At 37.5% G+C, this 6,762-nt stretch overlaps 1 non-coding gene across 1 annotated transcript; it reads right to left on the reverse strand.

Moving 5' to 3' along the window:
• Positions 1 to 3,801: 3,801 nt before the first annotated feature.
• Trnay-gua (transfer RNA tyrosine (anticodon GUA)) lies at positions 3,802 to 3,893 on the reverse strand. The gene is given in 2 exon segments: positions 3,802 to 3,837; positions 3,857 to 3,893. It is a non-coding gene; the product is annotated as a tRNA-Tyr (tRNA).
• Between the last annotated feature and the right edge of the window lie 2,869 nt (positions 3,894 to 6,762).

Here is a 6,762-nt window from a genome sequence, read left to right on the forward strand (position 1 = left end):
TAACCACCAGGTTGTCGACATAGAATTGGTTCTCCATCGCAACTCGACATTCATCAAAGGGATATTGGGCTGCATGAAACTTCAAGATACTTCCCAATATAAAGGGACTCGAGGTGAACCCGAAAATCAATGTGGCATAGCGGAAACATTGAAGGCGATCACCATCCTTCACAAAAAAACAGAATCTGTTCTTGTCTGCCTCCAGTGCAAGGCGAACCATCAAGAAAGCTTTCCTGATGTCTGCAATCAAGACAAACTTATTCGATCTAAAAGACATCAACAGGTCCAACATATCTCCTGTCATATTCACACCAGAGTATGCAGCCTCGTTAAGAGAGGCAGAGTTACCGACCTTCAAGCTACAGTTAAATACAGGCCTGATTTTAGTAGTAGCTGCCGGATCCGTCTTGAAAACTGGCCGATGAGGCACCCATACATAGTCCACAAAATTTTGAGGATCCACCTGTATTTCCTCTATGATACCCTCTTGTAGCTGCTGAAGGAATACATCTACATACTCCTGGTACAGCCCCTTCTTCTCCAGGCTCCTGACCACACGATCCAAAACGTGCAAAGCAATAGCATGATTGGAAGGAACCAGAGCCAGCTTATCTGCATGCCAGGGTAATTGCACATGATATTTACCATCCCTGAATATTATAGATTCCTGGAACTGCCGAATCATACCCTGATCATATCCTGAAATCTCTTCTCCGTCCTGAATGCCCAATGACTCAATGCTGAACATTTTCTCTAATCCTCTTTCCACATCGCTAGAGGGAAAGACATCCACCCAGGGGTCCGCATAGGTAGGGTCGGCTTCCAGGATGAAGCAAACATGCGATGATTCCACTTGGGGAGTATTCTCCATCACTGCACTGAACAACGTATAATCTCTTGAAATAGGGGCAGGATTTGTAGAAAAAAAGTGTCCACCTCACCAAAGGGAATCAAACCAGCAGGAACAGAGAAAGCCCGACCCCCCAAACAAGGCACCAACTGTAAAGGGCCCAAATGTTGCACCAGATCCAGACCCATAATTCCACTTATAGCCACCGCATCAGTGCCAGATTCAAATTGCCCAGCCAGAGAACATCCAGTTCGCTTGAACTCCTCCAACAGCAAATGCCAATTTTTTAGATATAAGGATAGGTCCAATGAGTTGGCAACCAGTACCGGAAAGTGCCCCACATGACCAGACCCCAAGTCCACATCCAATTTCACCTCTCTGTATACTTGCTCACATTCTCCGAGAAGTGTAGTCAGCCTCAAATGACACTCCAAACCGTCAGAACTCAAGGAACCCAAGGAGTGCAAGACATCACCAGACAAATACGTTCTGCCACTGCCAGTATCCAATAGGCAGTTTACAGAGATGGTTCTTCCTCCTCGACCGAAGGTAACACAAATCAGAGGAGGTAGTTTACTCGAGTAACCAGAAGGAGCCTGACAATCTGAATCTATGCGGAAAGAAACATCTCTGGTTGTAGTGGCTCTAGATTTTGAAACGGTTACCCGAGAATTGTTTCGATGGATATCCGAAGAACCAGGCAACCCGCCGCCTTTAATTAGCAAGCGTTTAATAGCCTCACTGGTGTCTCGCATTAAAACAGACAGAGAAGGAATTCTAGAGCCACATAACTGTATAAGCTCTCCCTTCAATGCTCTCGGAAATTTCAAAAAAAGTATTTTGGCCATTAATCGGGCCCCTGCAGAACCATCCTCAGAGAAATCACAATCGAGAGAGTTGGCCAGTTCTTCCAGAATGGAAGCTGTTCTGCAGATGAAACTACCAAGATCCTCATAAGAATTTTCCCCCTTGGGGGAGAAATCGATAATATCTTGGAATATCTTATCAATGATGTCACACATCTAAATATTCTCGTTTCAATACTGCCAGTGCTTGCTGATAATTGGTATTGATGCAACTTAAGTGATTAATCAGCAGCAGAGGTCTCCCAGACAGCGAGCATTTTAAAAAGTTTAACTTTTCTGCGTCATTTGCCATGCCTGCTGCACAATTTTCAAATTGAGATAAGAAATTGTAAAAACTCATTCTATCGTTTTCCATTTCACGACCACTGAACGTTGGTCCAGTGATTTGAACTTGAGGTAGTCTAACAGTGAATGATGAATTAGCTCTATCCGTAGAAGGTCCAGGCATATATGGAAGGGAAGGTCGCTCCGAATAGCCACTAGCCTCTGGAGGATGTAACAAGAGTGAGAGATCTTCTAATTCCTTCCGTAAATTCAGCTGGTAACTTAGCCAATCGGACTCCATAAGTTCTCTTTCCTCTTCAGAGACACAGGAAAGTTGCAACTTGCAGATGGAGATTTCAACTTCGTTGATATATTCCAAAATTTCCCTGTGGAATACAGAAAATACAGCAGGAGTGATCTCTGGGCCACGGGACAAACGAAGCCTGCCCTTGATTTTCATCTTCAGAATGGAAATCTGGTTACGGTGTCGCTCCCTGGAATCTGCCACAGTTGAAGTATCAGAGGTCTCCATATCCTTGTACGGGTAATCGAACAATTTCCAGAGTTGTCACTAATTGCTGTTACTAATGACTCAAAGTTCTGTAAGAAATTGTGTTGAACTAATGTATTTTTTTCGCAAATTGTTGGAAAAAAAAAGTCATATAACTAAGAGTAGCTAACCTGAAGTGAGGTTGCGAAAAAAATACAATCTTCTTCGCGACCTTCTTCTCAGGTCTTGTAACCACGGTAACATACAAAGAATAATGACAGCCTCTTCACAAAGGAGGAAGGTTTTTATAACAATTTACCTTACTCTATTAGCATAAATAACCACAATGCTATTGTTCTTCTTGATTGTTGGAAGACCATCCTCACCTCCGGCAGCTACACTCAGGTAAGCTATGTATTATTTACCACAATATCTAAATAACCAAAAACCAACCGAAAAGAAATCAAATTAAATAATAATACACTTAAGCACAAGAAAAGAAAAAAAAAAATAAAATAGCACTTTTTCGTTAAATAAATTTTTGCTCCCCCCTCCCCAAATGAAAAATGCTCTTATCTACCCCTCTCTAAAAAAAAAAAAAAAAAAAAAAAAAAAAGGCTGCGAGAAATGTGCCACTAGGATCGGAAAGTGCGATTGAAAAGTCAACGCACTCTGACTCTACAAAATATGCCTGGTCAGCCCCGTCGGCATTCCTCAGTAGAGGCGCCTCGTACTAGCTATAAACTAACCCATTCTCAAAGAGAGTTGGCAAAGCCTGGAAGCGTAGACGGAGACCTCCTAGAACTTCACAGGGCCAGTATTACACCGCAATCAATAGGAAGCAGGTCATTACAGGAATTGTCTAATCTCTGTTGATTTTGGAGTCCAGTGATGGAAAGTCACAGGGCAAAAAAAAAAAAAAAATGTCCAGATATATTTTGCCCGTACTCAAATATGAGTTTAGTATACTCACACCTCCTTCCATTACACACAAATTTGTTTTCCCTACAAAAAATATTATCAAAAAAAAAAAAAAAAAAAAGGTTACACGTCTCTATTTTACAGCTAACTGGTCCAGAAGTAGGTGATCATTTGACGTTAAATTTATATTGGAAAATGGCCCCCATCTAATTTTCTTTTCTTTCCTGCGGATATTTTCATGTAATTCAATCGCCTAAAAAAGTAGAATTCTATTTGTGTGTGTACGTGTACGTGTAAGACGATAAAAATACGATGACCGTGATAATAAAATAACTAATTGATTAAATAAAGGCAATAAAAAAACAACAGAATCATAAAAAATGAAAAAAAAAAAAAAAAAGAAACTGGGCTCTCGCGAGACGGATTCGAACCATCGACCTAAGGATTGCTGTCCTTTATCAACCACTACAGTCCTCCGCTCTGCCAACTGAGCTATCGCGAGTTGCCACGTCAAATGTCAGTTTTATTACAGCTATAAAGACGATATCACTTTTACTGCATCTACGTATGAAATGCCCGGATGTAAACACGCAATGAAGTAAAATCTATTTCGTAGAACGTGTTTTTAAAATCGATTTTTTTTAATTGGCTATTAAAAAGTGAATAATTTAATGTCTACATTTAATATTATTTTAATTTGAATCTCTTTTAAAGATATTTGATAATGAAATTCAAAACTTAGTTATTTCTTTAAAAGAGAACAACAAAAACTGAAAATTCGGGCATTGTTACAATAACTAACAAAAAATACACGTGAGGTGAAAAAAATAAGCAAGATAAGTTATTATTTTTTATTTATTTATTTATTTTTTTTTAAAAAACAAGCGATTCTTCATCGAAAACGTTTAAATTTGATTTGAAAAAATCACATTTAAAACGTTCTCTTGTAATTTATAATTAATACTAATTTAAATAATAATGGTACTTCTGTGCAATAACATTTAAAAAGCCATTCTTAACATGGGGAGGGTGTTTTGTACTTATTCTGTACTTTAACCTTACAATTTAATAAAAACAGATATCATAAAAATTTAATTAAACTTGAAAATACTCTTTAAAAAATAGCGCGGCGGATCAATAAGTGCATTTAGCACCATAAAAGTAAACTGCGATCCCCATTCTTTTTTGATTTTTATTTCTACCAAGTTTTTTTTTTTTTTTTAGTGTTCACACGTAATCGCCTAAAAAAAATCTAAACTTTGGAGGACGAAGCTTGCTAAAGGTGTTCTTACTGGTTATCTAAAATAACACAAATGATTTTATTTACTGTTTAATTTTTAGTTTTATGTAGAGAAGATACCGTATTGAAATAATAGAGTTATTATTTAGAAACCTATTCTTTACATGGGGAAGGGGAGAGTGTTTTTGTAACTATTTTGTACTTTCACCTAACAATTTAATAAACAAAAGGGTAAATGTGACAACCGGAATACCTTGGCCAAATACTCGCTAAAAAATCAGTCGCGTCCAGCAAACTTAAAGACCAGACCGGAAACTCGAAAATGAAATGAAACGAACTTTATTTACTTATTTATTTAATTTTATTTATTTATTATTATTTCTATTATTATCATTATTTATTTATTTATTTTTTTAATTCAGGTACGCATTTACCAAAAAAGAACGAATTACTATTTCATTATCTTTATCATCAAATCTAAGCATAAACATAGCGAAAATAAGCATATTTTGCAAGATATAATTTGGGACGCTGAAATACTGAAGTCGAACAATGAAAGAATGTTAAACGAAAAAAAAAAAATGATTACACGAAAAAAAAAAATTTTTTTTTAATTTTAGGTAATATCAGTCAGCGTCAGGATGATTAAAACTTTTTTGAAGGAGATTTTGAAGTATTTAAACCATCAATGATTAAAGTTTAATTTATTTTTGTTTTATTTATTTATTTATTTATTTACTATTCTATAGGTTCATTTTGCAAGGTATAATTTGGGGCGCATAATAATTAACGTACACAAAACAACGAAAATAGAAAACTTTTTGAAGTAGATTTTAAAGTATTTAAACCATCAATGTATTTTTTTAAAACAAAAATAAAAAAAATAAAAAATAAGACATTTGTTTTTCTTTATTTTAGGTAACCAGTCATTTCGGTGCTCGGTAAACTCTTCCCGGGAAAACTCGTCTCCGGAAAACCCGTACCCGGAAAACTCGTACCCAAAATCCCCCCCCCCCTTTTTACTAGATAGGAAAACTGGTCCCTTATTGAATAAATAGCGATTGAAAACACATTTTATTACCGTTCTTGAAGGAGATATTGTTTTTAAAAGAGACTATGCACCCCCATAATATTTTTTTAAATTATTTTTAACTCTTGATTAAAAAAAAATAAATTTGATCATGGAGTCAAGATACGAAAAACGAAACCGAATATTTATTTTAAAAGATACGGGTTTGTATTACTGTACACATAGATTCGAAAAAGTTGTCAAAAAACAAATATATATATATATATATATATATATATATATTACATTTTCACCCCCAAACAAGGCACATTGCCACTGTGGTGTATGGGGCTACTATCAAGGGCAGCAACTACTGGGCACTATGTTGGGATTTGGGCAGCAAGATGTCGGTTCACGTTACACTTGAACTTCTGCATGTCAGTACAATTGGGGAAGCAGGGACCTGGAATGGAATTCCAGAGTCTAGCGGTTCTGGGGAAGAAACTACTGGAGTAGAAAGATCTTTTACATCTACTGTGTGGGGGTGGGATTTAGCTGCCTGTCGGGTTTGTCGAGGGTGTCCACGTCGTGGGGGCACAAGTGTCTGCAGTTCGTCAGAGCATTCACCATTAAAATACTTGTAGAACAGGCAGAGGGACGCAATGTTTCGTCGATGGGACAGAGGCTGAAGCTTAGATGCCAGTTCAGGGCCTATCAGATTTGTGACTCTCTTTTGAACCTTGTCTAGGAGCAGATGCACCAGCCCAAATGTGACAGCAATACTCCATACATTGGCGAATGGTGGCCTTCTAGAGGTACAGGATACTTTCAGGTGTCAGTAGTTTTCTAGCACGGTAGAGAGAGCCTACCTTCTTTGCAGCGGACCTGGCAATGTTTTCAATATAATTGTTTCAACTCAGGTTTCCTGTGAACGTTAGGCCAAGCAGTTTGAAAGATGTACTCTCAGACAGGGAGTCACTGGCCATTGCTATTTGTGGCAGAGAAGGTTTCTTGTAATTATTGAAGGAAACCAGTTTAGTCTTGGCACCATTGAATGTGGCCATCCATTTATGTCCCCATTCCACTACAGATTGGCGGTCATCCTCTAGTGTTTTTGCCATT

Source organism: Euprymna scolopes, chromosome 2 (genome assembly GCF_053919585.1).
Source record: "Euprymna scolopes isolate OS-2025 chromosome 2, ASM5391958v1, whole genome shotgun sequence".
NCBI lineage: Eukaryota > Metazoa > Mollusca > Cephalopoda > Sepiida > Sepiolidae > Euprymna > Euprymna scolopes.